Source organism: Haliotis cracherodii, unplaced genomic scaffold, assembly GCF_022045235.1.
Source record: "Haliotis cracherodii isolate W230 unplaced genomic scaffold, xgHalCrac1.p SCAF_24, whole genome shotgun sequence".
NCBI classification, from domain to species: domain Eukaryota; kingdom Metazoa; phylum Mollusca; class Gastropoda; order Lepetellida; family Haliotidae; genus Haliotis; species Haliotis cracherodii.
Window position 1 is genome coordinate 1401496 of NW_027266280.1, and position 14976 is coordinate 1416471.

General features: G+C 36.5%; 2 long non-coding RNA genes across 3 annotated transcripts; one reads left to right on the forward strand and one right to left on the reverse strand.

Annotated features, from left to right (window-relative positions):
- Positions 1 to 954: 954 nt before the first annotated feature.
- LOC139472500 (uncharacterized) lies at positions 955 to 9750 on the reverse strand. The gene is made up of 3 exons (XR_011653890.1): positions 9508 to 9750; positions 9172 to 9253; positions 955 to 1324 (listed from the first exon to the last, which is right to left on the reverse strand). It is a non-coding gene; the product is annotated as an uncharacterized lncRNA (long non-coding RNA).
- Positions 9751 to 9874: 124 nt separating this feature from the next.
- Positions 9875 to 13223, forward strand: LOC139472446 (uncharacterized). 2 transcript variants are annotated; one of them, XR_011653885.1, is made up of 4 exons: positions 9875 to 10100; positions 10574 to 10632; positions 11780 to 11858; positions 12607 to 13223. It is a non-coding gene; the product is annotated as an uncharacterized lncRNA (long non-coding RNA). The 2 variants fall into 2 exon arrangements; XR_011653886.1 differs by having other exon boundaries at positions 11780 to 11851.
- The last annotated feature ends 1753 nt before the right edge of the window (positions 13224 to 14976 follow it).

Consider the following 14976-nt stretch of genomic DNA (forward strand, 5'->3'; position numbering starts at 1 on the left):
ATCCGGATGCAAATTTTCTTCATGGCTTGCTTCTGGTAAATAATGCTAGCCTGTGCATTACAGGTACCTGTTGTAATATTCTGTGTTATTTTAATGGTAAATATCCTCCTAAAACATTTTTGGAGAAGAAAATTGTTCAATTTCATATTTTGTCCTTTTCGGATGTTAATGGTATTTAATGAACAAACATCAGTTCTTGTATAATGATATCCTTAAATTTCATGTCCAGACTTCCAGTTTGTACTGAGAAAAAGAAAAAGTTACAGGTACCTGTTGTAATATTCTGTGTTATTTTAATGGTAAATATCCTCCTCAAACTGAGATATGTGGGCATGCATTGTTCTCAAGTTGTTTTGCGACATGGTTCCAATGTGTGAAGCTTATTGCTGGTGTCCGCCACCATGATATTGTTGCAATATTGCTAAAAGTGGCAAAACAGCATTCTCACTCAGAAAAAAATGGAAAGTCATTGGCTATGTGCTTTGGCATTTGGCCCTGGTGAGATTAACAGATTAGTTTCGAACGGTATCAGTACTTGTTATATCGGGACAGTGTAGTTTCATGGGAATATAAAACAGAATACAATTGTCCCAAATTGGTGCATAAGACTAATGGCATCCATAGAAAACACCTAAATAAAGTACAGAAAAAATATCATTGTCATTTGTCTACTAAGGTGGAACTATAACTTTTGTTAAGTATTTATAGTAGGAAAACATTCAGGGCATTAGTACATTTCATATTTGTTCAGCACCTATGTTATGGCTGATCAGTATTATATATCTTTATGCTAATGAAGCAAAACAAATCATGTTTTTGGAAAAAAAACTTATTTATTGATTATATGGCATTTCATTGGTACATATCACAAATTGAAATTTGATCAAGCAAGAAGAGGAACTAGCATAAAGTAACCAGTGGTGTTTGCAAGGCCTTACAGAACAGACGCTTCAATGCCATTTTCTAAATAAACAAATTAGTCAAATCTCAGAAGAATTTTATTGAAGAAGAATATCTAAAGTCAATTATGTTTCTGCAGTAAACCACAAAAGTCATTCAGATTTGTATGGTCAGCATCGGTGTACACAACCTGGACATAGTCACAGTGCTTTGGCATAAATTCATTCAGACTTGATTAGTGTCATAATAAAACCACCTACAGTCACACTGATGTGGCATTATTCATTCAGAATCATCACTTTCTGAGGTGAATCTGTTGGTTGTTATCAGGAGTACTGTTCATCTTCCGGCGAGTCCCTTGTCTGAATTGTGTGAGCAAGATCTTCTTAAATGTAGCTGGTGTCAGATTGTGAAATCCAGGTACCTGAAACATTTCATAACATCTTTAGAAACTTGTTAGTCAAAAGTTATGAAACACACACATATTTACAAATGTTTAAAGTTGTTTTCTCAAACAGTGAGGTATTGACAATTTATCTTGCAACTGATATTTAACCAATCTTTGAACATGTAAATAAGCCATTGCAAACAGAAAAGTGTTCAGAAAATACAAAAATGTATCCGGTCTTCTAAAACAATACCACAAGGTTCACCTGAATTTTGCTTGAATGTTTGCATTACATCAAAATGTAAGGAAGGGTAAACAAGACTATGCAAAACTAAGTTACATAGGTTCTTATACATAAATACATAAATGCAACTATTCATAATTATCAAAACACATGTCATGTAAGTGATCTCAAAATACAACATAATGAGCGAGTGAGTTGGTATAGTTTCATGCAGCTTGTTAGCAATATTCCAGCTATGGGCTTCACACATTGTACCCATGTGGTGAATTGAACCCGGGTTTCAGAGACTGTTTCACCCACTAGGCTACCCTTGCACACCAAATACAAAAGAAAGTATATTAGGAATTCAGACAATAGATATTCTCACCAAATTCATTAATCCATTAATGGAAGCTATATTGAAATTCAAATTTTGACAAATTAGGATGAGACTGTGGAAGTATTTATCTAAGTTATTATGGATATTAAATATCTACCGTTAATTGGTAGTCCATCATAGACAGTGATAAGAAATTCAACTGAAAAGTACAACCTGAACCATCAACTAAAAACTATGTATATTACATTAAAGGGGCCGGTCATGTATTACCGGTTTGTTCTCATTCATTTTTGACACAACCCTCCCTGAAAGAAAATGCAAAGCACTTTATATTTTATTGTCCATTTTGTCAAAAGTCTCCCCTTAGAGACTCTCACATTTTGGGGTGACCCTCCCTGTTTGTTCTGATCTGAATTCAAATATTCATGACTCATTATCATATTTTAGGTTCTACTACACCAAATCAGTACCAGTTTGGAGAGTGCGGTTTTCGTAGGGAGCCTTCAGTGCAGATCGAGAGATATCTGCAGGCTGTGATTGGAGATTTTTATGTCTTTCAAATGTACATCCATCCAGTTATTAAAACTGACCATGTTTTTCTATATTTAGTACTGTCTTTTTCAACATGATGACTTATGCTGAATGTGACCACAGCTATTTTCAAGTAGGTGACATTTGGTGCGAAACTGGGGGTGGTGTGTTTAGCTTCCGGTACTCGGAAAAGGAGCTGGCTAAGCTAGTCATTTTTATTTTTTTTATTGCTGCTCTAAGGCCAAACTGTGCACACACGTACAGGTAATAGCTGTTGAATGCTTAGTTATTTAAAAAAAAATCATAACGTTACTATAGAAGTCTATGGGAAAACATTTGGTTGTGTGTAACCTGTAGGGTGAGTGCACATTTCAGTAATTCATACTTTACATGCTTTTCTGTTTATATTTCACCATGGATACACCATGGAGGCAAATTTAAAAATAATGACAGTGAAGTTGGGGACATTTTGGGTTGAATGGAGCATTTGGATGGGCTGGAAATGAATGTTGCTTCGCATTGTGGTCGATCTCAGCATGAACCCCCCAGGGTACCTCTGTCCAACAAACCCTCCTCCTGCCTTCTGAATTTGTTGAAACTGATGAATTTGACAACAAATTAGGATAAAGTCACCACTGTCACAACAATTTCTGCCTTGTGTCAATCGCTTGCCAGTCAAGTTACGCGATGCCGTTATCTTGAATATGAAGCATGTACACTGCTGACAGCAGAATATGTCAAACATCCCCTTATTTATAGTAAACAATGTAGCATACCAATATGTCTTTCTGTTAGGTGCTCTTGTGTGAATGAATGATGCTATTTTTTGTATTAAGTTTCTTAAAACAGACTTATTTTTCACTCATATAACTTTCAAATAATTATTTTGTCCCCTCAAGAACTGACTCCTGGCTGTTATATCCAAACTGGTTTGCCATTTGATATTGTCTGAACACTTTTTTCAGCTTTTCACATGCCTGATGTTGACTGGGGAGGTATATGTGCACTCATGTAGAGGAAGTAGGAGTTTCGACATCGAATTTGGCATTTGGAGAAGCTGATCCGAAGTCCGGTGTTGGCAGTGTGTGATCGACAACCCTTGTTTTGCCTCGCTGCGCTTTATTACCGTGTAGAAGTTGTGGAACTTGGACATGTAGGTACAGTAAGTACATTTAAGAACCCCAGTCCACTTGAGGCCCCTCTGTTGCTCACTATCAAGTGCCATAATAAGATGACCCTCATGCACTAGACATTTCTGACAGTGCTCCCTTAATGCCTCACTGTGCAGTTTTTTAGTTTGCAAACATGAAGTAAGGGCTATACACCAGTCCCAGAACCTGCTTAGATGAAAATAATACCCACTGGCTCTTTTGGAATGTAACATTATGGTTCTGAAATCATCTGTAAAGAATGTGATAGTGTTCGACAAAACTAAATTATCTCCCCTGTTTTGTAAAATGCATTGTATCTTTCATTCCCCTATAAACCCATAAATTATTGGAGAGAAACACTATTTTAAGCTGGTATTGCATGACACTGTTAATTGTGAATAAAAAGAATTACATTTATGTCAGAATAAGCTGTACATTTTCAAAATTATATGGAATTTTAACTTTGTTTCATTGAAACTGGCAAATAACTGAAATAAGCAAGTTTAGCCACCTTGAAACATTAAACAGTAAGAATGTTTGATGTCCTGTGAGTATTTTAAAGTCTTAACTAAATAAATCAATAGAGTTAAGTGTAATTTCCTTCCATGTTGTGGTTTCAAAAAGCTTTTTACTACTTGAGGGTCCATTTCAATTTCTCGGCTTTAATAGGCGGTATGGTTCACTGGTCAGTGTGTGAGATTGCTGTTAACAATGCACCCCTTTATTTCCTATTTTCTGGTAAAGTTCATTATCCAGCCTTACATATATGATGACTTTAAAGCTGCTTAATGTGTCCCTTGCTTATTGTTGGCCTGAATTCCATGCTCTCTGTCCAATTTTGAGATTTTTTTTTCTGATTCCTTTCCATGTGTACTTATGTCATCAGCCTATATCATAGAGGATTATACTTTTGATTTTTGGAGTATATGAAAGCACAAACATTTGTGATAGCCCCTCCATAGATGATTTACCAAATGCTGACAGCCATTTGAGTGTTTAATTATATAAACAATGGATGGTGTAAGTTCGAGCAATCTCAAACAATATCAATCGCATCATGTCATGAGTGTCAAAACCATATTCCATGAATGTAGCAGACTCTGCTATGTTCTGATGATGTCAGCAAAGGAAGGCAAACAACAGACCACTACTCAATTTTAAATATGTATTGTAACTGGTTTTGAGGTTTAAAGATTTGTTCAATTTTTTTAGTCGAAAAAATATTTGAGGGGGATATGATCTATGCAGCCTCAATCATTTATAGAATTGACCCCTGACCACCATCTTTTATGAAATATAAATGAACTTCCATGGTCAGTGCATGAAGGTAAAATCTTCTTTATTAATACAGAAATGCCTTTTGTAAAACATTGATGAAGTGTACATCATTAAACTCTCACAACTCTTTCTGTGCATCAAAACTATGTATTCTGGTGCCATATAGACATGCTGGATAGGAACAAGTAGTGAAGCTTAATCCAATTTCCATTTTTTTTCTGAGAAGCTACATATATATACAACATATAAATCACAGATTTGACAAGTGCAAATATATTCTGATTTGTCTACAGGTTCTACTACACCAAATCAGTACCAGTTTGGAGAGTGCGGTTTTCGTAGGGAGCCTTCAGTGCAGATCGAGAGATATCTGCAGGCTGTGATTGGAGGATATTCTGTAAGATTTTTATGTCTTTCAAATGTACATCCATCCAGTTATTAAAACTGACCATGTTTTTCTATATTTAGTACTGTCTTTTTCAACATGATGACTTATGCTGAATGTGACCACAGCTATTTTCAAGTAGGTGACATTTGGTGCGAAACTGGGGGTGGTGTGTTTAGCTTCCGGTACTCGGAAAAGGAGCTGGCTAAGCTAGTCATTTTTATTTTTTTTATTGCTGCTCTAAGGCCAAACTGTGCACACACGTACAGGTAATAGCTGTTGAATGCTTAGTTATTTAAAAAAAAATCATAACGTTACTATAGAAGTCTATGGGAAAACATTTGGTTGTGTGTAACCTGTATCATTCATCCTATCTTTTTTGAAAATTAACTAAATGAAGATTAACAATAACATGCAAATCTGCCAAAATATTGGCCTGGCAAAGTTTAAATTAATCATAATTACTGTTATAAAGTTTTGGATCCATCGTCTGTTTCTAAATACAGTGAAACCCAACTTTGACTTGTGTGGCATTGTTGAATCATCTACCCAATGTTCTTTATGCATTGATATGCATCTGCACAGAGTGGTCAAAGTCTGTGTCTGACACATAGTGTGCTACAAGGGAGACATCAGTTTGTGTCAAGCCAAACTGTCTGATAATCTCAAGGGCTGCCTAAACATAAAACAAGTGACATCATCTCTTCTACAGAACACATGATCAAAGCCTGCCCCACCTTTGATGTTTATTACCTTGCTACTCTAAAAACAGCTAATTAGCAAAATGAACTCAATGTCAACTCATTGTGGACTAGGGATTAACAGGGCAATTAGTGTCGGGTGGGTATTAGTACTTGCAATTGTCTGTTAATTACTTACTTACTTACTTACCTAGTAAGTAAGTAAGTAAGTATGTTAATTACTTAATTGAGTAGTGACGGCTTAGTCAGTTGTGCCTTTACAACTGCTATTCAACTTATCGAGTCAGTTTACTATGTAACATGCTTCTTGGGACCAAGGAAATGTATCTTGCTGGATAACAGATTTTTTCTAATTAATCAGAGATCAGAATTAATAATAATGACGTTTTTGATGTGCATTTCTTTGTTGTGTTCACTAGGATGATGGTGATGGTGTTTGAATTATTAGACACTATTTATTCCAAAAGAGGAATAGGGTTGGTGAAGAGGCAAAGCTTATTTGAACAACATATATATTGATATACAGAAACTGTACAACAAACAGATTAACTGTATCTACAGTTGAAACTATCATGAGGCAAATTTTCACTGAATCAAAGTCATATCTTTTCAAGACTCAGATCAGGTTGTAGTGATTGAAGGTCACATTAAACTTGCTAATTTCAAATCATCCATCCCACACTTATGATTTGGTTTGCTGTTTTATGCCGCACTCAAGCAATATTCCGGCTATATGTAAATAATCGAGTCTGGACCAGACAGTCCAGTGATTGACATCATGAGCATCGACCCACACAATTGGGATCAATGACATGCATCAACCAAGTCACCGAGCCTGATCGCCACCTGATGGCGTTAGTCAACTCTTTAGACGAGCATTGTCGCCCGTTACGGAAAGTATTGGGTTACAAATATCCCTTGTAAAACCTTTCAACATGTTCAAATGACACATCGAAAGGCCATTGTGAAAAATTGCACCATGTTAGGATTCTTAAATACAGTTTCAGCTTGACATTGAGTACATTAAACTTTAAAGTGAAAAATACATTCACAACAAGTGAGCTGTGTCTGCCAATCAGAGTCGGTGAGTAAATTGGAGTAGGGGACTAATTTCGAAGGTAAACTTGTTTCAACGTTTAACAACTACATGCATTTGTGTTTGTGTGAGACGATGTGTGTTTCATTCCATATATTTTACTTCAAAGCATGTTATCACAATAAATTGAGTCGGGTATAGGATAAGTTGGAGTAGAGGCTAATTTCTATTGTAAACTTGTTTTAACATTTCACAATTATTGGTCTTTGCAAGTTATCAATCCTAGTTTAATTTCATTTATTTTACCAAGGTAAAAAAAAAAATAAGGTGTCATTTTCGTCAAGTAATAATCACCGTTTTCGCTTTCGGCGAGTATTTCGCCAGTCAGTGCTGTTTTGCTAAGGTGTCATTTCAGCTATAACCCGCTTATTGCACATTATTAGTTTCAGTTTATATTTATAATCATTTTAACCACTGTAATAAGTAAAAAATGAAATAAAAGTATATAGAAAATAAACAAGCACTTGTTATAAAATGTGCATCCGCAGGCAATATTTATATGATAATCCTGAATGTAGCTGTGGCCATCACACTGAAGATGCACTTCACTTCTTTCTCATATGTCCAAATTACAATGATTTAAGACAGAATATGTACTATTATGTTAAGGGATATGATCTAAATTCAATTCTATTAGGTAATCCTGAAAGGACGTCAAAAATAAACTTAGAAATTCTTAAATCAGTAGAAGACTACATTCAGCTATCCAATAGGTTTTGTGATTGTACATAGCATCTTAAATTTATAATACTATTCCTTGCCGTATATTGCAGTACACTATTACTACTAAAAATGCGACCTGACAGCGCCGACAACATAGTTTCTATAATAAGAACATGTATATAATTGTATTCCTTGACTGTACTTTTGTCATATCATATTGTATTCTAATTCTGAAGCGGTATTCAAATAAGTTTTTGCTTGTTTACCCATCCAGTTCACATATAAATGTTTAAAACAATATTTAGTAAACAAATAATTTAAACTCATGCAACAACATAGCGTGTGGAGACGATAGACCACTGAAAAGAGCATATATATGCACATCCAATGACCCCAGACATCGCAAGTTAGGTACTGTATTCTAAAGGTAGGCCCAAAATTCTAGACAATCCAGTGATTGATATTGTGAACATCAATCCACACTGTTAGATGGTCACTGTCAGATGCCATGAACCATGTCACCGAGCCTGATCACCTGATCTATTAGGTTATCTCTTATGGGTGAGGCTAAAACGGCACCTCAGCAAAATGTCACTGATTTCTCGGACGAAAACAGCACCTTGTTTTGGCAAAAAGGGCTACTAATTGTTGTCTGTTATCTGGAGAGACATGTTGATTCCTGGCCGAAATATATATAAATGAAATTTCTATAAAATTACTATTTATTTCCTACTTACTAAAATAAATATGACATATATAGTATACCTGTTGTCCAGTTTCTTGACATTTTCGCCAGACTCAGGTTCAGCTTGACATTGAGCTAATCTGAGTAAAGCTACTTAAAACTTCAAAGCATGTGATCTTTCAATGATAAGTTTAGTTGCACCTCCCAATCAGAATCATGAGTAAATTTGAGCAGAGGCTAATTTCTAATGTAGACTATTTTTAGGTGACTAACATTTAACAATTATTTGTGTTTGCACGTTTAATTGCATTTATTTTACTTCAAAGAAATCAAAGCATATTATATTTTCACAATAAGTTTAGTTGCATCTCCAAATCAGAGTCGGCAAGTAGATGCTAGTTTTTAATGTAAACCTTTTTGAACATTTCTCAGTTATTTGTGTTTACAAGTGACCATGCAAGTTTAATTTCATGTATTCGGGCATATTCAGACCCAAGGTAAAAAAAATAACAAGGTGCTGTTTTCACCAGGCAATAGTAGGCAAGTTGCTATTTCCCTTTATAGTATAACCCTCTCTTACAACTAGCATAGGTTGATGGGGACCAATTCCAACCCGGAATCCCCAAATGAGTGGGTATGGTTTTACGCTGTTTTTAGCAATACCACAGCAAGGGACACCTGACATAGACTTCACACATTGTACCCATGACAAGAATCGAACCTTGGTCTTCAGCACTTCAAACACTAGGCTACCCCACCGCCAAAATTCCCAACATGATAAAGTTGTCATCACGGTATTCTTCAACAAGTTCAAGTGAAAATATCCATACCTTTCAAATGTCTTATCTTCAACTTCATAATGTTCACTGTTGCAAAACTCCTGTCATTTAATTTGTTCTTGATTATTCACACCTGCAAAAGTAAGTTTAGTCGGTACGGTATGAACTAAAAAAATGAGTCACTATAGAGTATCTAGATAAAGGAATATAAGCAAGCAAACATATTTCTACATCATATACATTAGCAAGGATTAACATAAGTTACGTAGATTGCTTATCCTACAAAAATTAAATCACACATTTACTAACATATATAAAACAGAATAAGTGGCTTACAGAAGATAAATAACTTTAATACGTGATCAATATTATTAACATATTCCTTACCTGAATCAGAGACCATATAACAGTCTATGTATTATGGTCTCTGTCTGAATAAGTCACATCTTCAGCTCCCTGCAATCGAGGTTGTGAAACATTTCTGCTGTAGGAATATTACATCCGCTGGAATATCCCTTGTCACACTGCCTGGCGTGGTAGGCAAACGCATATTCCATACACCACATAGGTATACTTCCTAATACACACTGTCGAAATCCCCGCGGCTCCCAATATGGCCTGTATGAACTGTAATCGGCCAACCTCGTCTCTTTCCGTAACTGCTGCAGAAATGACCGCTCGTCATTCGTGACCAACTCGTGTTATTCCGGGACAAGCAAGTCTACCCATAATTCCCTGTATGGCCGAGGGCGCCATTTTGGAACACAAATGTAAACAAACACTCAAACCTCGTGTAATCGATGTACACCGTGATGCTTGATTGCGATATGCTTACCTCGTGTATCGATACATTGTTCTCAATCACCTCTAACTCGGAAATCCCGGTCGAAATCCACCTGAGCCATCCACAACGAGGACGTCAAGTATTTCGAAAACGCGATTGACAGCCGAAGGAAGGAAGAGCAGCTTGCAGATGCCAGGTACGTAGCAGGGCTTCGAGACATAATGTTCCATGATTTCTATACAGAGATCTTATGGAATGGATTGATTTAGATATTTTCCTGATCTCCATGTTACTACTGTAAACGTCAAGGGCCTTTTAGTTTTGTTGTTTTCGGAAACCCTTTGTTATTATTATGATCAAGTGTTTGTTGTGACATGGTATTTCTATTTGGGATTGCATAAGAGCTACAGGTGCAGGACTTTTAAGGGTCGTGTCCTTATTCTCAACATAACGCTGGGATTTGATGATGAGGGTTAGTTACCAAGGGTATCAATCTGGCAAAGTGCATGTCAAACAAAGCGTGGCATTCAATTCCAATCATGTGTTGCCACCTGAACCACCTGAAAGTGAGATATGGATTACAATGAATAATGACAGCTTATCAATCTTTAACAAATTCACACTGAAACATTGAAAGGATAAAGACAAGTTAGTTGTTTTCTGTTTCAGCATGTTCAGGGTTTGTGGGCAGGTTCACAGACATCCTCAGGGAGGATACCAAGTATTGAGTGAGTATTTTTGTTTGTGATAAATACAAACTACATGTATTCATCATGGTATATTTCAATGTAATGTGAAACATCACACTCACAATAGTCCAGCTCTGTGATGGCAGCCTGTAAATAATTGAACATGGACCAGGCAATCTAGTGATTGTTATTTTCAGCAAAGATCCATGCCCTCAGAGTATGATGACAACCTAGTCTGACCACTCAATTCATTAGTTGATTAGTGTTTGCAGCGGTAGAAACTAACACTTTCAGTCCACTAGTCCTAAAATGATAGCATATAGCAAAACCTTTAAAATGTCAAAATGACTAGTGCCAATTTCTAACCCTGGTGTTTGGATGTTGTGTTTGTGTGTGTATGTGTGAGTGTATTTAGGTTGGTTTGTTGTTTAACGCCGCACTCAGCTATATGACGGCGGTCTGTAAATATTCGAGTCTGGACCAGACAACCCAGTGATTCATATCATGAGCATCGAGCCACGGAATTTAGATCAATGACATGCATCAACCAAGTCAGAGAGTCTGACCACCCGATCCTGTTAGTCGCCTTTTACGACAAGCATAATGACCTTTTACGGCAAGCATGGGTTGCTGAAGACCTAGTCTACCCCGGAATCTTCACGGGTCGAGTGTATTTAACTTAAATCATGAATCTTATACTTGTTTCTCTGTGCTTTTACAATGTAACCCAAATTTTCTCTGGAATAATAAAGTATTCTCTTATTTGTATCATTTCTGAACAAAGTGTCATATCAAGACTAGATCTCTGTCAAAACAGTGCCATGGAAAAGCCAAACAAATAGCCTAGAAATAAAAGTAAATACTGCATTGCATTAATCTGCATTTCAAGAAAATGTGGCAATAATTCATGGAATGATATTCACCTCGGTGAGGATCTCTCTGCATTGTCGAACAAGTTATTTCCTATGTAATGTATGTGTTGAATGACCCTGACTTTGTTGTCAAAATATTGTTTTAACATTTGTTAAATATGGGGATAAATGTCATCTCTGAATGTTTGACATGAATTATTATGATTAGGGTAGTTCTAAGTCGGAATCACAACCGGGGTCTCTTCATTTGAATCAAATGTACAACATGTACAGTTTGGACATTTCTGTGATGTGAATGCTACTTATGTTTGTAGAATATCCGGATGAATAAAAGAGACAGTCATCCGTGCAGCATCAATGCAAAGAAAGACCATAGAAGAGCAACAGTGAGTGGTAAATATTTTGAAATTATTCTGTTTGGTTCATATGGTTATTTTGCAAATATGTCTTCAGTTTGTTCCTTATCGCTGTAGGCACGGATGTCCTATTATCTAAGGCACTACAATTTTCTGTGCAGAGTTGCATCTCTTGGGCTTAGCAGAAACATATGGTCATGGGTTCAAATCCTGGTTCTCCCCGATTATGTTGCTAGGTTTGTCAGCATTATACACATACTCGTGGGATTCATCAAAGACCTGCATCACTTAGGACTTTCTTCCCACATCAAACTAACATGCGGTGATATATCTGGAATACTGTTCAAAGCAGTGTTAAAGCCAAATCATTTATTTAACACTGCATCCAGCAATAGTTTGGCTATATGACAAGGATTGTGAATATATATTTTTCCATGTTGATGAGTTGAAACAATCACTAAATGACATCTCTTAAAAAGGTTCCCAGCATTCCAAGCCTAATTAATAGATAAGGTTGTGATTGAGTAGGCTCATTGATCACATGTAATCATACCACAGTGATGTGGGATAGTGTCCATAATAGTTATCATCGGTTTGTCTGGATCGAGTTCATAACATTAGTCACTGGTTTGTCTGGTTGAGATTTGAGATGTGATTATCTTAAATGTTTAGCATATAACAAGACTCACATATGACAACTTAAGTGATTTTGCTGCCTTCTATCTGTAAGTACATGTGGCAACAATTCTTTTTGATTGCTAAAATCTTTTTACATAATGCTGCAGAAACTGAAGTCCTGCTTGAGATCCCTGGATGAGTACTCCAGGTTGACAGTCTGGAAGGACCAGACAAGGGAGTCCTAAACAGAGGCTGCACCCCTTCAGATATCAGAGGTGATTTGCAGACATCGATGATGAGGGTCCTGTTATTTCAATGGAGGCCGACCGAGAAATTGTATGCCAAATGGTACTGGGACACACAAAGGCTGGTCTGGCTAATGTGAGAAGACCAACCAATGCCAAGCTGGAGTGGAATTCTTCCAGGACATTCAGGAAATTCTTGTAAACACTTGAAAGGAATGATAAATGGGACTTATTGTCTTTAAATGTGGACCCAAACACCAAATGGAAAGTTCATAATTCTACTAACATAATGCAGCAGAGATAGAGTCTAACTGGTATCCCCTCATCCTGGTTCCTGTTCATCCATGGCAATATAGAAAGAAAAGGAGGATTGAGGGAAAGTAAGTTATCTGAACTGGTGAACATAATCCGTAGGTACTGTCAAGCGAACAGTTATCACACTCTGTTATGAGTATTGAAGAATAGGATGAAATTGCATACTGCATGAGGAACCATCATGTGAACACTGTTCAATGTGCGATATACTATAGGCATATGAATAAAAGAAATTGATAATTTGATTGTTGCTTATGTTTCATTTGTCAGCTGTGTAAATGGGGATGTTTCATGATTATGCCTCAGTTTAATAGCCACACTTATCTTATGAAACCATGCATTGCTTGGGCATCTCAAGTTAAATAACACATGTTTCCTTTGCTCTGAAAACGTCTGATGACACATTGATCTGTTATGTCAAAGGTTAAAGTCACAACCAGACAAAAAGTTTGTTTGTGGTCTAACTCTTCCTTTGGGCAGGGGTCGAAGTTGGAAAAAGGTCGTGTGTGATCTATATATACTACATTTTCCCTTAAATTGCCTTTTCTACAGAAGTCTTAGTAACTCTTATACATATACTGGTTACATTACTTCCATATTTTGGTCAATGATATGTTGAATTCTACCAAAGGACTGCATATTTGGTTTATGTGCTGGATAGCTCTTTGAAATGTTTTTGAAATATTTATCACTGATATTGAAGGTCAAATTCACACTCAAAAGTGATAACTCATGAGGGGTTGAAGTGTAAGATCAAGGCAACAGTGAAGGGGTCATTCATAAAGTATTTCTGCAATTATAACTAAAATGCCTATTTCTGGAGATATTTGTGAAGTATTAAGCACATCGTTGTTATATTATTTGAATACACATACATGTGCAGTGGTTACAACTCCAGTGTCAAATTAACTGTCAATCCCTTTTAATAAAATAATTCACAGTAACTGAGGAAGAGCTTACTGCAGTACCATAAAACTAGGGTGAGGCAAATGTCAATGAAGTTAGTATTTTGGATATAACAAGTACATGTACCGTTACAAATAGTCTTATTATCATCTCACTAGGACCAAAGGCCCAAGTGAGCACATTGTCAATGACTTTTTCTTTTTCTCAGTACAAACTGGAAGTCTGGACATGAAATTTAAGGATATCATTATACAAGAACTGATGTTTGTTCATTAAATACCATTAACATCCGAAAAGGACAAAATATGAAATTGAACAATTTTCTTCTCCAAAAATGTTTTAGGAGGATATTTACCATTAAAATAACACAGAATATTACAACAGGTACCTGTAATGCACAGGCTAGCATTATTTACCAGAAGCAAGCCATGAAGAAAATTTGCATCCGGATACCTGCCGGAAACCTTCCGGAAACCTTCCGGAAACCTTCCAGATGCCTTCAACAACCTTCAAATTGCTTGGTATTTTCAAGTTAATTTTTTTATGTGTTTCACACTTAAGTGAACAAAATGCGCCCCCCAAATTTTGACATTTTTTTGGGAAGGTTTCCGGAAGGTATCCGGGCCGGATCCAAAATGGGAAGGTATCCGGAAGGTTTCCGGAAGGTTTCCGGAAGACGGAAACCTACACTTTTTTTGCTGTGATTACCTGAGGAACTTTGTATATGTGACACCTTTCAATCAGTTAACACTCTCATTCATGGACTGACACATCGTTTTCTAACCAGTATTGTAAATCCATCAACACACACGAAGATTTGCCGGAATTTACTGTCAGCTCGAAACAATTCAGAGGTGAAAAATACGCTTTTGCAGAAAGAACACGACGCCATTTCCGTCTCACAGAGTCAACCCAATTAATAATATTGACATGGTAGAAGGAAGCCCGGAAGCTATTCAGGAAAGAAGTGGTTGATCGTGAACCTATCATCACCACACAGCGATGACCAACATCCTAGTCTTAACTCGTTAATCAGCAAGGAAGACCATTCACTTACATACGAGTATGTGA